The sequence below is a fragment of the Oryx dammah genome, unplaced genomic scaffold (assembly GCF_014754425.2).
Source record: "Oryx dammah isolate SB20612 unplaced genomic scaffold, SCBI_Odam_1.1 HiC_scaffold_11229, whole genome shotgun sequence".
NCBI classification, from domain to species: domain Eukaryota; kingdom Metazoa; phylum Chordata; class Mammalia; order Artiodactyla; family Bovidae; genus Oryx; species Oryx dammah.
Window position 1 is genome coordinate 4237343 of NW_024080622.1, and position 14839 is coordinate 4252181.

At 37.9% G+C, this 14839-nt stretch overlaps 1 protein-coding gene across 3 annotated transcripts in view; it reads left to right on the forward strand.

Moving 5' to 3' along the window:
• The window catches only part of LOC120861163 (FYVE, RhoGEF and PH domain-containing protein 4), a 151967-nt gene that overhangs the window by 89872 nt on the left and 47256 nt on the right, over positions 1-14839 (forward strand). The gene's annotated exons all lie outside the window — the stretch shown is intronic.

A 14839-nucleotide genomic window follows, 5' to 3' on the forward strand; every position in this document is an offset into this window, starting at 1 on the left:
CAGACTCATAGTAAAAGCCCAGACACCTTGTACCTTGACTCTCAAGCCAATATTGTGTCTTGATTCAAGAAGTCACAAGCATAAATGCCTAATTGCAGTAAATGTCAGTGAATGCAGCAGCCATGAGTGATAGGCTAAGGAGAGGTGGGACTGTGGCAGACTAGAAGTTCACTTCCTTTCTAAACAGAGCAGCAGTTTGATAAACCACCTGAGTGGCATTTCTAAGCTAATAAATGGCTGATTTGCTGATGAACCTACCTGTACTACGGCAGAAACTTTTATACAACTTCAGTAACAAGACCACTGCATTTGTATTCTTTATTTGTGTCAATTTAGTGCTTTGGGAAGATCAATAAATACGGCTTTTACATATTGAGAATTTAGAATTTGAAATTCCAATTCCATTTGGAATTTCTTGGATCAGAGATGCCATATCAGCATTATTATAGAGTCCCCTGGAGTGGAGAGTTGTTTATAATTCTGAAGACAAGGAAAAAAGGTTTCCATTGTTTAGTCTCTCTTATTGATTATAAATAATAATCTGGGTAGGAGAGTTGAGAATTAAAAATTGGACAACTATAGGAAGATTTGTAAATGACAAATCCAAGTCCTAAATCTGTTTAGAATTTTTTTTTTATGATACTGTGTGTTAAGTCAGAGAAGGCAATGGCATCCCACTCCAGTACTTTTGCCTGGAAAATCCCATGGACGGAGAAGCCTGGTAGGCTGCAGTCCATGGGGTCACTACAAGTTGGATATGACTGAGCGACTTCACTTTCACTTTTCACTTTCATGCATTGGAGAAGGAAATGGCAACCCACTCCAGTGTTCTTGCCTGGAGAATCCCAGGGGGAGCCTGGTGGGCTGCCGTCTATGGGGTCGCAGAGTCAAACACGACTGAAGTGACTTAGCAGCAGCAGTGTCTTAAGTGGCACTACCATAGGCAAAAATTCAAAAAGACTGATACTAAAATATTAGAGTAAAAATGAATGATTGATTGATGTGTTCAGAACTTTAAAGTGAAATCTTTCTTATAGTTCAATTCACAGTGACCCTGAAAAATGTCACAAATAGGCAAAATGCCAGAGGTTTAATTTTAAATGCTGACTGTGAATCAGAGAAAGTTTAAATAAGGAAGTGGGTGGGAGAAAGTGAGTCATCCTTGGTAACAATATCTGAAACATTAAAGAAACAGGACCATACAAAGTGAATCTCTTTACATCTCAGTATAGTAGTAGATTTTAGTGTCTCTGTGCTTAAATTACTTTGAATGGAAGAGAATTTTAGAATCAAAGAACTCAAGGCTCAATCTGTCATTTTACAGGTGGGATGGTGCCACCAGAAAGTATCAGTAAAACAGCAAGAACTGTTTTTATTAAGGGAAATATTTTAATTGGTGATGATGTCTGTGGTTGCTGGGTGCTACTTTTTCCCCCCCTGTCATGTATTATTATGTATATATACATTTTCATAGATGTTTTCTTACATGGTTTGGGAGAGACTTAATAGGGCTTCCTGTTACATTAGTGAAACATGTACATCTGATCTTTCTCCTAATGGGCATTTAAGCAATAGTTGGCACATGCTATATGTAGGAAGAAAAATTAAGTTTTCTCTTCAGAGCTATTGGTCCAAATCCTACATGAGTCCCCCATCTAAAAAGGGCTATTAGGATTTAATTTCTACGTGGTGACGATGTGTTCTCCTTTGTTGCTCTAGTGCTTGTTACATTGCCTTTCCTTGTTCCAAAATGCAAAGATAAATGTTAGCAATGTTAGGAGAATACATTTTATGTTAAGTGTATTTTACCACAATTTTAAAAGTAAAATTAAAAAAATTTTTTGGTTAATAGTGCATTGTGGACCAAATAATTGGAACCAGGAATTTTTTTTTTTTTAATTGAAGTATCATTGCTTTCCTGGAGAAAGGCGTGGCAAGCCACTCCAGTATTCTTGCCTGGAGAATCCCCATGGACAGAGGAGACTGGCAGGCTACAGTCCATGGGGTCACAAAGAGTCAGACACAACTGAGCAACTAAGCACATAGTGGCTTTACAAGGTTGTTGTGTTCATTCCTGATTCTAACGATAAGTTGTTTCGGTCATATCTGACTCTGCAACCCCATGGACTGTAGCCCGCCAGGCTCCTCTGTCCGTGAGATTCTCCAGGCAAGAATACTGAGGTGGGTTGCCATTTCCTTCTCCAGGGCATCTTCCCTGACCCAGGGATCAAACCCACGTCTCTCATGTCTCCTGCATTGGCAGATGCATTCTTTACCACTGGCACACCCGGGAAGTGTTCGTGTCTGCTGTACAGCAAATTGAATCAGTTATACCTATATCCCCTCTTTGAGTCTGGTCTTAAGGCTCTCTTTAGTGATGATAATATAATAATTCTGCGCTATTGTATGTAGGTATATTCTCTCATTAGCATAGCTTTCCAGAATGTCAGTTGTTTCTTCAAGATTATCTAATGTGTTAAACTTCTAAGACATCATGGAGTTTTTCAGTTTCACTATGCAGATAACTGAAAAAAAATTACTTCAGTCTGTATATAACTGGATGTAGAGATTTACATCAGAATAGTCTTCTAAGTTTCAGGAAAGTAGATACATTTTAAAATGTATCTTAAACAATCATTATTAATAATTGAGTACTGACTTGAAAAATAGTCTCAGTTTATGTAACTCTCACTGATTGTTTGATTTACTTTGATCAAGAATCACTTTCAGTGGTGAATATAGAATCCTGTTATTTTTATCTTGTAAAAAATAATCCCTTCCTCACTGAAACTATTGACTCTACTATACCAAGGAAAGCAACACTTTACCAGTGTTTAAACATTTTGTGCCAGTGATCTAGATATAAACAGACACCTCTAAGTAAGCAGATATTTCTTTTAAAAACCTCAGAGTCAAAGTAAAATTTTAGTACCTTATGATACCTTTAGCTTTCAAACTCAAAGTGTTAATAGTGTCTTTAAATTAGGATTAACCATGTATTATAGCAGATTACAAGATTGAAATCTACTAAAAGAAAGGTTTTATTATAAGAAAACATACTAAGCGCGTAAGTTACAGGAAAGATAGGGGTCAGCGACTGTTTTAGAGTATATGCATGTGCTCTCGTAGGCATGAGTACTTGAAGGCATTGGGGATAACAACAGTATTACGATTTCTGTTTGGCATGACACATTCGGGCTATCATAAATAGTTCAAACCATATTAGGATACTCAGATAAATAGGTCAAGATGGGTTAGAATGAATTTCATTAAAAGTACTTACACTTTCTCATATTTGTAGGTTTCAGTGGGTAAACTTCAGTAGAACTGCCCTGTGTTGAATGCAGCAGTCATCAATTTATGCCAGAAATGAAAATTTCTCTTCACAGTTTTCATGAGTCTTTTAATATCCAAGTTATATTTCAGTAGGTTGATTGGTAATTTTTTTCTGAGATTTATTTAAAGTACTTCCTTCCTTTATATTTTGTCAGTTCAGTTCAGTCACTCAGTCTTGTCCAACTCTTTGCAAGCCCATGGACTGCAGCACGCCAGGTTTCCCTGTCCATCACCAACTCCCGGAGCTTGCTCAAACTCATATCCATCAAGTCATTAATGCCATCCAACCATCTCATCCTCTGTCATCTCCTTCTCCTGCTTTCAACCTTTCCCAGGATCAGGGTCTTTCCCAATGAGTCAGTTCTTCGCATCAGGTGGCCAAAATATTGGAGTTTCCACTTCAGCATAAGTCCTACCAATGAATATTCAGAACTGATCTCCTTTAGGATGGACTGGTTGGAACTCCTTGCAGTCCAAGGGACTCTCAAGAGTCTTCTCCAACACCACAGTTCAAAAGCATCAATTCTTCTATGCTCAGCTTTCTTTATAGTCCAGCTCTCACATCCATACAAGACAAAGCTATGGAAAAACCATAGCTTTGATTAGATGGACCTTTGTTGGTAAAGTAATGTCTCTACTTTTTAAAATGCTGTCTAGGTTGGTCATAGTGTTTCTTCCAAGGAGCAAGTGTCTTTTAATTTCATGGCTACAGTCACCATCTGCAGTGGTTTGGGGGCCCAAGAAAATAAAGTCTGTCACTGTTTCCATTGTTTCCCCGTCTGTTTGCCATGAAGTGATGGGACCGGATGACACGATCTTCCTTTTTTGAATATAGAGTTTTAAGCCAGCTTTTTCACTCTCCTCTTTCACTTTCATCAAGAGGATCTTTAGTTCTTCTTCACTTTCTGCCATAAGGGTGGTGTCATCTGCGTATTTGACGTGATTGATGTTTCTCACAGCATTCTTGATTGCAGCTTGTGCTTCCTCCAGCCCAGCATTTTGCGTGATGTACTCTGCATAGAAGTGAAATAAGCAGAGTGACAATATTTCATATAGCAAGCCAAATATAAGTGTAAAGATGTGCACTTTTTAAGACTAACGTTCATGTAAATAACAGATCTAATATTAATCTTTTCTTCCACCAAAGATGAAAGAAATTATGTGATGAAGTGAATGAATAGATGAAGGTGGTATACAGAATGTAGAGATTTATATAAACACGAACTTTTTTTAAACTTACATATTTATTTCCTGCTTATTTCCTGTTTTTTAATTGCCATTTTACTACTTTTTTTTTTTATAAACCTTGAGAATTTATAACTTTTGAACATTCTCAGAAATTAAGATAATCATCTCCTGGTGGGGGGGAAGTGATAGAGAATCACATTCAGAAGTAAATTGCAAACAGAAAATCAGTAGTGTAATCCAAGTTAATTCCCTTTTCCTGTTTTTCCTTCAGTTTCTTCTAAGTTTAATTGTAACTCTTAAAATTGTTGATTAATTTATAGAGTGTAATATGAGTTATCAGAGTTTTCTGAGAGTTAAAACATAATGCTTACATAGATTATCCATTTCTTATGGACCACAAGTTCTTTTATAATCAAGCTTTATTTTGACTTTAAATTAATTTTTATTAGAGTATAGTTGTGGAGAAGGCAATGGCAACCCACTCCAGTACTCTTGCCTGGAAAATCCCATGGACGGAGGAGCCTGGTAGGCTGCAGTTCATGGGGTCGTGAGGAGTCAGACACGACTGAGCGACTTCACTTTCACTTTTCACTTTCATGCATTGGAGAAGGAAATGGCAACCCACTCCAGCCTGGATAATCCCAGGAACGGCAGAGCCTCATGGGCTGCCGTCTATGGGGTCGCACAGAGTCAGACACGACTGAAGCGACTTAGCAGCAGCAGCAGCAGAGTATAGTTGATTTACACTGTTGTGTTGGTTTTTGCTGTACCCCAAAGTGAATCAATTATATGTATCCATATATCTACTCTTCTTTAGATTCTGTTCCCATATTTAGGTTCCCATATTTACAAAGTGTTGAGTAGAGTTCCCTATGCCATATTGTAGGTTTATATTAGTTATCTGTTTTATATATAGTAGTGTATATATGTCAACCCCAATCTCCCAATTTATCCCCCATTCCCCAATAAAACTTTAAATTTCTTTTGGTTCACATCTTGAAATATAAAGACAGCTTTTGTGGTCTTGTTAGATTTGAAGACAAGTAGTAAATTACTCCTATATTTCTTCTCTTGACAAATCATCTTTCCAAGAAAGTGAAAGTCAGCACAAACAAATTATCCAGCTTTACTAATCAATATTTCATTGTTGCTAGTATTATAATGAAGGTTCCAACTAAAGTTGTAGGCATTTAAAAATGGTGTGTAGGATAATGGAAAAGTTTCCCCACTAACCATGTGGATAGTTCATCAAAGTCTTGAGGATAGCTTTTCATTATTCATTTAGAACTGATGGGAATCTCAGAAACTTCTTTATGTTGTGGTGACTGTTTAGTATTTTGGAAAGTTCTAAGAAAGAAATGAGATAAAGTGAACCTAAAGAGAGCCTATACCTGAAAAAACATATATCTACTATTGTTCAGTTTAAAAATTCAGTATGCAGGACTTACTTTTCTAGGTCCTGGAGACAGAAATGAATAAGGCAGGCCCTTTCCACAAAGTCTCAGTCTGCTGAGGGGAGAGAAACATGAGTATATCACCACGATGTGGTACAATAAGGGCTTCGGAAACACTATGAGAAATAGCTGTGCCTGGAGGATAGCTGGTGAGGGGAAGGCTGCTAGCACAATTGGACTTGAAGGAGCAGTGGGAGGTGCTGGTGGTCCAAAATAGAAGGGAACAGGGAGGTAGGGAAGAGGAGTGCATCTAGGCTGAGCACAGGGCTGAGAGTAGAAACAGGAAAGTAGTTGCTGTGTCTAGGGACTTTTCTGGCCTCATAATAGAGGCCAGAAGGGCTAGTGAAATGAGTGTTGGGGTAGAAGGATAGGCTTAACGAGAAAATATAAGCTAAGGATAAATTGCAGTGGGTTTGTGTGCCTACATTGTATTTTTTCCCCCTGAAAGCACTGGAGATTTTTTGTTTTTAAGATTTTTTAAAGTCTGAATAAAAATTAATAATCCTCATAGAAAATCAAGAAAATGCAGCAAAGCATTGAGAATACAAAATCACTCATAGTTCTACCACTTAGAGAAAAGTGCTTTGATATCTAACTTATTTGTACTTATCAAAGTGCTTTGATATCTAGCTTATTTTTCTCAGCTGATTTTTTTTTAACATATTTCAGTAGCTTAATATATGGTCATTCTGCATCCTGTTTTGTAGGATAGGTATTTTCCCATGTTATTTCAAGCTTTCCATAAGCCTAATGCTATCTGGTCTAAGAGGCATTTAATTAAAGCATGGAAGTGACATGATTGTACATCTGTGGGTTTTAGAAAAATGACTCAGATGAAAGGAAAAACAGATGGAGCCGGGTACATGGTTAGTAAGCAACTGTTGTATTCCAGGTGTGAAAGGAAAAGGTCCTGGATGAAGCAGAGGGCTAGGGACGAGGAAGAGAGATATCTGAAAACTGCATGACTGGATATAGGGAATGAGTCATGTTCATTCCCTGTAGCTTCATCCAGTGAAGTGGCAGATGGGATGGTGTACCATGTACTGAACTACAAAGGAATAGAAAGAACAACATACTTGGAGGCAAAAAAGATTAATTGGCTTTAGACATAATGAGTTTAAAGGACTTTTGCAATGTCCTAGAGAAGGAAATGGCAACCTACTCCAGTATTATTGCCTGGTGTATACCATGGATAGAGAAACATGCTGGGCTACAGTCCATGGGTCCCAAAGAGTTGGACACCACTGAGCAACTAACACAACACATTGCCAAGTCCAGGTAAAGATATCTAAAACAAAAATGGAATATTCTAGGGACTTTATGGATTATTGGTTAAGGATGAAAGCTATAGAATTAAAGCTTTAGGATTCTAAAGCTTTAGAGTTAAAAGAGATGAATTCACATCCCAGCCCCATTTTTTCCCAGCTGTGTAACCTCAGGGCATGTTAGTACTAAATTCTACAGGTCCTGGTTTCCTAACCTGGCTGAGATGACAGACAAGAAGGAAAGTGATTGTGTTTGGAATGAGAGGAGGGAGTAGAATGGTTAATTAGACTTCTTTTGTACTACTCAGCTTGTGGCACCTACAAGACATCCATTGGAGGATATTAGGCAGGCAAAATAAAGAGCTGGAGCTCAGGAAAGAGGGTAGAAATGTAAGAGGATGTATGTAAGCAAGTGATTAATATTGCCAAAATAGAAAGAGGGTAGAAAGAGGATGTATGTAAGCAAGTGATTAATATTGCCAAAATAGAATGTATAGGAACCGGAAGAAGGCCAGGCACTGAGCCCTGAAGAGCACAAGCATAATCAAAAGGAAAACATAATGATTTTTCTGAGAGAAGAAAGAAGGATTCTATTATGAGAATCACTGGGCTTCAGAGGGCAGAGGATGAAGGGCTGGAATTGATGAACTTGCAAGGACTGTCATCATTTAAAATGTGGAATTAGGAGTTAACCTGGAGACCTAGGCCTTTACTGGGACATTACAGCTAAGTAGCTCAGTAAATCTGGGTATTCATATTAAATACAATGAATCTATATTGCACATAAACCATGTGCAAGGCACTGCAGTAAATTCAAAGAGGAAACTAGCAGTTGAGCTGATTAAGATAAATGACCATTATTTAAGGTATCATGAGATAAAGGGATCATCGAAAAAGCAAGAGAGTTCCAGAAAAACATCTGTTTCTGCTTTATTGACTATGCCAAAGTCTTTGACTGTGTGGATCACAATAAACTGTGGAAAATTCTGAAAGAAATGGGAATACCAGACCCCTGACCTGCCTCTTGAGAAACCTATATGCAGGTCAGGAAGCAACAGTTAGAACTGGACATGGAACAACAGACTGGGTCCAAATAGGAAAAGGAGTACTTCAAGGCTGTATACTGTCACCCTGCTTATTTAAATTATATGCAGAGTACATCATGAGAAACGCTGGGCTGGAAGAAGCACAAGCTGGAATCAAGATTGCCAGGAGAAATATCACTAACCTCAGATATGCAGATGACACCACCCTTATGGCAGAAAGTGAAGAAGAACTAAAAAGCCTCTTGATGAAAGTGAAAGAGGAGAGTGAAAAAGTTGGGTTAAAGCTCAACATTCAGAAAATGAAGATTATGGCATCTGGTCCCGTCACTTCATGGGAAATAGATGGGGAAACAGTGGAAACAGTGTCAGACTTAATTTTGGGGGGCCTCCAAAATCACTACAGACGGTGATTGCAGCCATGAAATTAAAAGGCGCTTACTCCTTGGAAGGAAAGTTATGACCAACCTAGATAGCATATTCAAAAGCAAAAACATTACTTTGCCAACAAAGGTCCGTCTAGTCAAGGCTATGGTTTTTCCAATAGTCATGTATGGATGTGAGAGTTGGACTGTGAGGAAGGCTGAGCCCCGAAGAATTGATGCTTTTGAACTGTGGTGTTGGAGAAGACTCTTGAGAATCCCTTGCACTGCAAGGAGATCCAACCAGTCCATTCTAAAGGACATCAGTCCTGGGTGTTAATTGGAAGGAATGATGATGCTAAAGCTGAAACTCCAGTACTTTGGCCACCTCATGCGAAGAGTTGACTCATTGGAAAAGACTCTGATGCTGGGAGGGATTGGGGCCAGGAGGAGAAGGGGATGACAGAGGATGAGATGGCTGGATGGCATCACCCACTCGATGAATGTGAGTTTGAGTGAACTTCGGGAGATGGTGATGGACAGGGAGGCCTGGCGTGCTGCCATTCATGGGGTCACAAAGAGTCAGACACGACTGAGCAACTGAACTGAACTGAGATAAAGGGGAAAGGAGAGCTCAAAGATAAGCCAAGTTTTGGAGCATGGCTGAGAGGATGAATTACCTGTTGTTAGCAGAAATGGAGAAGTCAGGCAGTCTGGAGCTCACCGAGTAAGTGAGGTTCTGAGACACAGCCCATAGAGGCTTGGTGCTGGGTATGTCAGTTTGAACCCAACCTTTTTGGTACCAGGGACTGATTTCATGGAAGACAATTTTTCCATGGGCAGGGGGAGGGTTAGGTGGTTTAGATTTCACCTGGCGCTCATCTCCTGTTGTGCAACTTGGTTCCTAACAGGCCATGGACCAAAAGCAGTCTATAGACCAGGGGTTGGGGACCCCCTGCCATAAAGGCCAGTGGAGTATCTTCAAAGAATGGGACTTTGAGTTTGAAGACGGTGGAGAGATTAACTTTTGTGGTGCCTTGTGACCAAGACTCTGAGGACTTAGGTCCAAGATGGTGGGACCAGTCAGGAGTCTCTCCAGCTTGCTGAGAGGCCTGGAACTCAAGAAAGAGACAGCAAACCTGAAGTGGGATTGGCCGTGCAGCAGAGCGAAGAGCAGCGGGACAGCAGAATCAGGGATTGGGTTTAACAGAACGTTAATATGATTCAGGAGATTTGGGAAAGTCAGGTGGTTGGAGGCCACAGTGTGCACAAAGATTCAGTTTAGTGTGGGTGTGAGAGAAACAGAAAGATCAGAACTTGAAAAAACAGTGGTTGTTGTATGTGTCTTAAAAAAAAAAAAAAAAGCAAAACAGAGCAACAGGAAGACAGGCTCAAGAATCAGACTTTCTCAGTTTGAATTCCATCTCAGCCACTTACCAGCTATGTGACCTTGAGCAGGTCATCTTTAAACCTCTGTGTACCTCAGGTTGCCTCATCTATAAAAAGGAGGTAATATTACCTACTTCATAACGTTTTTACAAGGTGTAGATCTTTTAATAGTTGTAAAGTATAGAAAACAGTGCCTTGAAACAATGTGAGCTGTATATGTTAAATAAAACAAAAAATAAAAATCCCGTTTCCTCATTTGTAAATCTAGATGAATAGACTCATGATCTGAGATGTCCCTTGATAGACATTCAGCATATTGTGCCTGCTGAAGATCCCAGCACCTCACTCTTAGTTTTTCTTTAAACTGAGGTACTCCTTACAGGATACACAGATAAGTTTGCATGCCTATTAACTTTGATTTATGTTTTGTTTGTTTATTCTGCCTGAACACCATAGATTATTACCATGTAAGACACTAATGTGTACAAGGCAGAAATATTATGTGACCTAATTACTTTGATATTCTGCCTTGGCTTGGGATAGGTTAATTTAGTTATTGATTCTGAGTATATATTTTCTTGATGTTTGATCTTTAATTTCTGCTAAACCCAAGGGACACTTTAGTGTATATTAAATTTTGTATAAGAAGAACAAAGTTTTCCTCTCTTGTTGTCATTTCCAGTCTGATCTTGTGGAGGTAACCAAATTGTCCTCCTCGGTTCAGGCTCTGTTCCTCTCTCCTCTACAACCTCTATTAAAAAGATGTAATTTAAACCTTCAGGTTTAAAGCTCTTACTTTCAAATTTGATGAACAGTGTGGAGGATGTAGACTGGGAAAATATTGGTGCTGGTCACAAGTAGGCTTGGATTTTGCTCCCAAAACTTCCTGAAGGATCATGTTAAAGTAACAGTCTGTTTATGCTTGTGAGACTATATTATGAGGCAGGGGAAGGAACAATGCCTGCATGTTACAGTGGTGGTTCTCTTTTTCTTTTAATGTGTACCTAGTGATACATTTCTTCCTGATTACAAATCTTCCCTGAGAACATGTGACCTTACTTATGGCATTATTATATGATCTTATTAGAATACAAAATCTGTGTTTTATTCCCATACCTTCTCATTTTCTTCTTCCCTAGATCCAGGGGGAGTTCTCTTATTTATAAGGTGGCAGCAGAATAAGAACTTTGTTTTCACAAACCTGAACTGAATTTAACTCAGTCACTTACGGGGCTTCCCTTGTGGCTCAGCTGGTAAAGAATCTGCCTGCAATGCAGGAGAACTGGGTTCGCAGAGTTGGACACAACTGAGCGTCTTTCACTTCAGTCAGTTACTAGCTCAGATCATGAACTCCTTATTGCTAAACTGAAGACTGTAATTAACTGACGACAGATTTGGATAGAAATTCCCCCATGAGCAAGAAACATCCATTCTATAAAACCTGATAATTTATATATATATATAGTTTTATATATAGCATATTGAGTATGTTATAAATAAATATATGAAGAAGGCTAAAAGAACTTTTAGTAGTTTTGATTCAGTGTTTTTAGAAAAAAAAAACTGCTTAAAGTGACATGAGAACATTTGTTGAGGAATTATAAAGCATAATGTCAGTATCTGATTCATTTTTAAATAAGTTAAGATTCTACCCTTAAGGAATCTTTCAGGAAACAGTTGCTCATTGGCATTTCCAAAATTCTTTTCAAAATGTCTACTCCCTTTCTTGGTAGTTTTGAAGCATGTGGCAGGGAGTATGGCACTAATATTCAGAAGAGTGAATTGCTGGCTCCACACGAGCATTTTCAGCCTATCCAGTGAATGAACTCTGTGAGCTGCTCTTTGTCCCAGTTCCTGCCATATGGAAGAGTCATGCCAGAAAGTCTGAAAAGAGCTACAGGAGTTGGTGACATCTGCAAAGGAGATAGAATTGACACTGCAGTATGCCAGCGGGTACATTGACTAATAACTAGGCTGACCCTAACCCTAGTGAAAAGGAGCAGATCTCTGAAAAGATTATTGGAGGTTTAAAGGTACACAATAATAGCCTAGGAATGTATTAAGCAGAGAGAAGTAGGGCAAAATAAGTTGTATAGTCTTTTATTGTAAGGGGAGTGTATCTCACTTTTTCAGTTGATAGTTTAGTTATACTCTAGTGTATTTTTGTTCGAGGAAATTCTCCGAAAATCAGCTTTTAATACAGTATATATTTACAAGTAAAAGAAGAAAAAAATAATCCCTTTATAGAGGTATATCAAAAGTAAGATACTTTTCAAATAGCATATTTATACTTATTTTGTAAAATCAGGCCTGTGTATTCAGTTCCAAAAGAACCAAATGAGATTACTCATCTAATCAGTATTGTGTAACCATTATTGTTTTCCCAAGAATTACAAAAATAAATGACTTCTTAGTAAAGGGCTATTTTAAAAAATATCAGGCTACAGCCCCAGTGTACCAACAGTTCTAAAACTCCTTGGTTCATTATTTAAGCATAAGTCTGATAGAGTAATAGAGTCCTGTGGGTACAGAGAGATCATATACTTCTCCTTAAATGTACTGAAATATATATGTTTCTGAAATGTAAGCAAGTTTCAGAAACTAAACCAATTTTTTAAAATTTGGAAGCCATCATATTATTACATCAAATGTGACTGAATTTTTTATATCTGATAATTATTACTAAAATGTTTAAAAGTCTGCTTTAAGTAAAATTGATGTTGGAAAAATAACTAGCATATAAATTAAAATGCTCATTCCATTTTTAAATGGATAGTTGGTATTGTATTAGTCTGTTCACTTATAGACAAGTAATAGTCTCAGTTTTTGTTGCAAAGAAGATTAGAGTGAAAGCCAACTATTTACTAACAGTTACTCAAAATCACATACTCTGCTATATAAATAAAATCTGATTTAGTCCTATCTGTGTAACCTTGGGCGAGTTTCCTGGCCTCTTTGAGCCTTGTTTTTTTTTAAGCTCTGAAATTTTGTTGTATATGTATACTACATATAAAATAGGAATAATATCGGCACCCATTTTATAGACTTGTTGTAAGGACCAGTCAGTCTTGTAAAATGCTTGTAACCGTCTGGCCCATTTCCTATTCCAGGGAATCTTCCCAACCCAGGGATCAAACCTGGGTCTCCCACATTGCGGGCAGATTCTTAACCATCTACCAGGGAAACCCACATATAACAATCAATAAGTGAATAATTGTTAGCTCTTCTTATTATGGTGATATTATCAACATTATTGTTGTGATTAACCTAAAAAAAAGTCTCCATAACTCTGTGATGTCCTCACTTTCACCATAAAATCCCTTGTAACTTTTCACAAACCTTACATATGAGTGATTAAACCATTTGTTAGCAAGTTTACTTTTGCTTATCTTTGTGTTGGCTTTGGCAAGGTCAGGGACCTAATGTTAGAAGACCATCTGTGTGGAAAGAGTATAGTTTTTACAAATAACTACTGGCATCCTCTTGGATTTTGCAAAATATGACCAGGATACCCATAATTTGCCACAATCAGCTAAAGTATAATTTGCAGTCAGCAAAAGACTTTTTCTTACAAGCTTCTTATTCCACTTCCTCTTCCACTTTCTCAGGGGCGACCTCATCGCATAGCAGTAGTAGACAGTATAATCTGTTGTTTAGTGAATTCTCTGACTCATAAGATGTATTATTTTATCATGGCACAAATTCTGCTGGGTTGTTTTCTTTAAAGATTTCTGTTAGAAATCTTAGAATTAGAAGATAGAAAAGAAGGGTCAAAAAGATATCACCACTATAAGAATAGAATGAAGGGCTGGAAAAGAATGAACTGCTAATACTAATAACAACTTGGATGTATCTCAGATGCTTTTTGATAAGCAAAAGAAGCAAGACGCAAAAGACACATACATACTATGTGATTCCATTTACATGTCTTTCTGGAACAAACCAGATCAGCATTACTAGGAGTCAGTGGTAGAAGAGGAATGTGATTGACTAGATACCTAAGAAGAGTTTCGATAGAAATGTTACCTATCTTGATTGTGGTGGTAGTAACATGATTGTAAGCATTTGTCAAAACTCCTAGAACTATTCACCAAAAAGGTGAATTTTACTATTTATAATTTTATCCCAGTAAACCTGGCTGAAAACCTGAAACAAATAACTGTAGTGTTCATGCAGGTCAGTATTTCATGTATGTGAAACAAGATATAACTTATTCTGAAATGTTATGTATTTGTTATGTTCTTATGTATTTACTTATTAAACTTACTTATAGCTTTGTAAGTCACATTTTTAGTTCATTAGGTATTTTATTTTCTTCTCTATAGTGATCATCTAAAAGTTCCTTGAAAGTTTATCAGTTTCATGATATATACTGCATATGTTTTTTAGTATTTTAATTTTTTTATGTTGATCAGGATACTACCAGTAACAGCAATACTACTCATCAGTCACTCAGTTGTGTCCAACTCTTTGTGACCTCATGGACTGCAGCACGCCAGGCTTCCCCATCCATCACCAACTCCCAGAGCTTGCTCAAATTCATGTCCATTGAGTTAGTGATGCCATCTAACCATCTCATCCTCTGTCATCCCCTTCTCCTCCTGCCTTCGATCTTTCCCAGCATCAGGGTCTTTTCCAATGAGTCAGTTCTTCCCATCAGGTGGCCAGAGTATTAGAGCTTCAGCATCAGCATCAATCCTTCCAATGACTATTCAGGACTGATTTCCTTTAGGATGGACTGGGTGTGTCTATCCCAGTACTATGTAATCTTTCCTTTGCAGAAACTGATCTTATCCACAGAT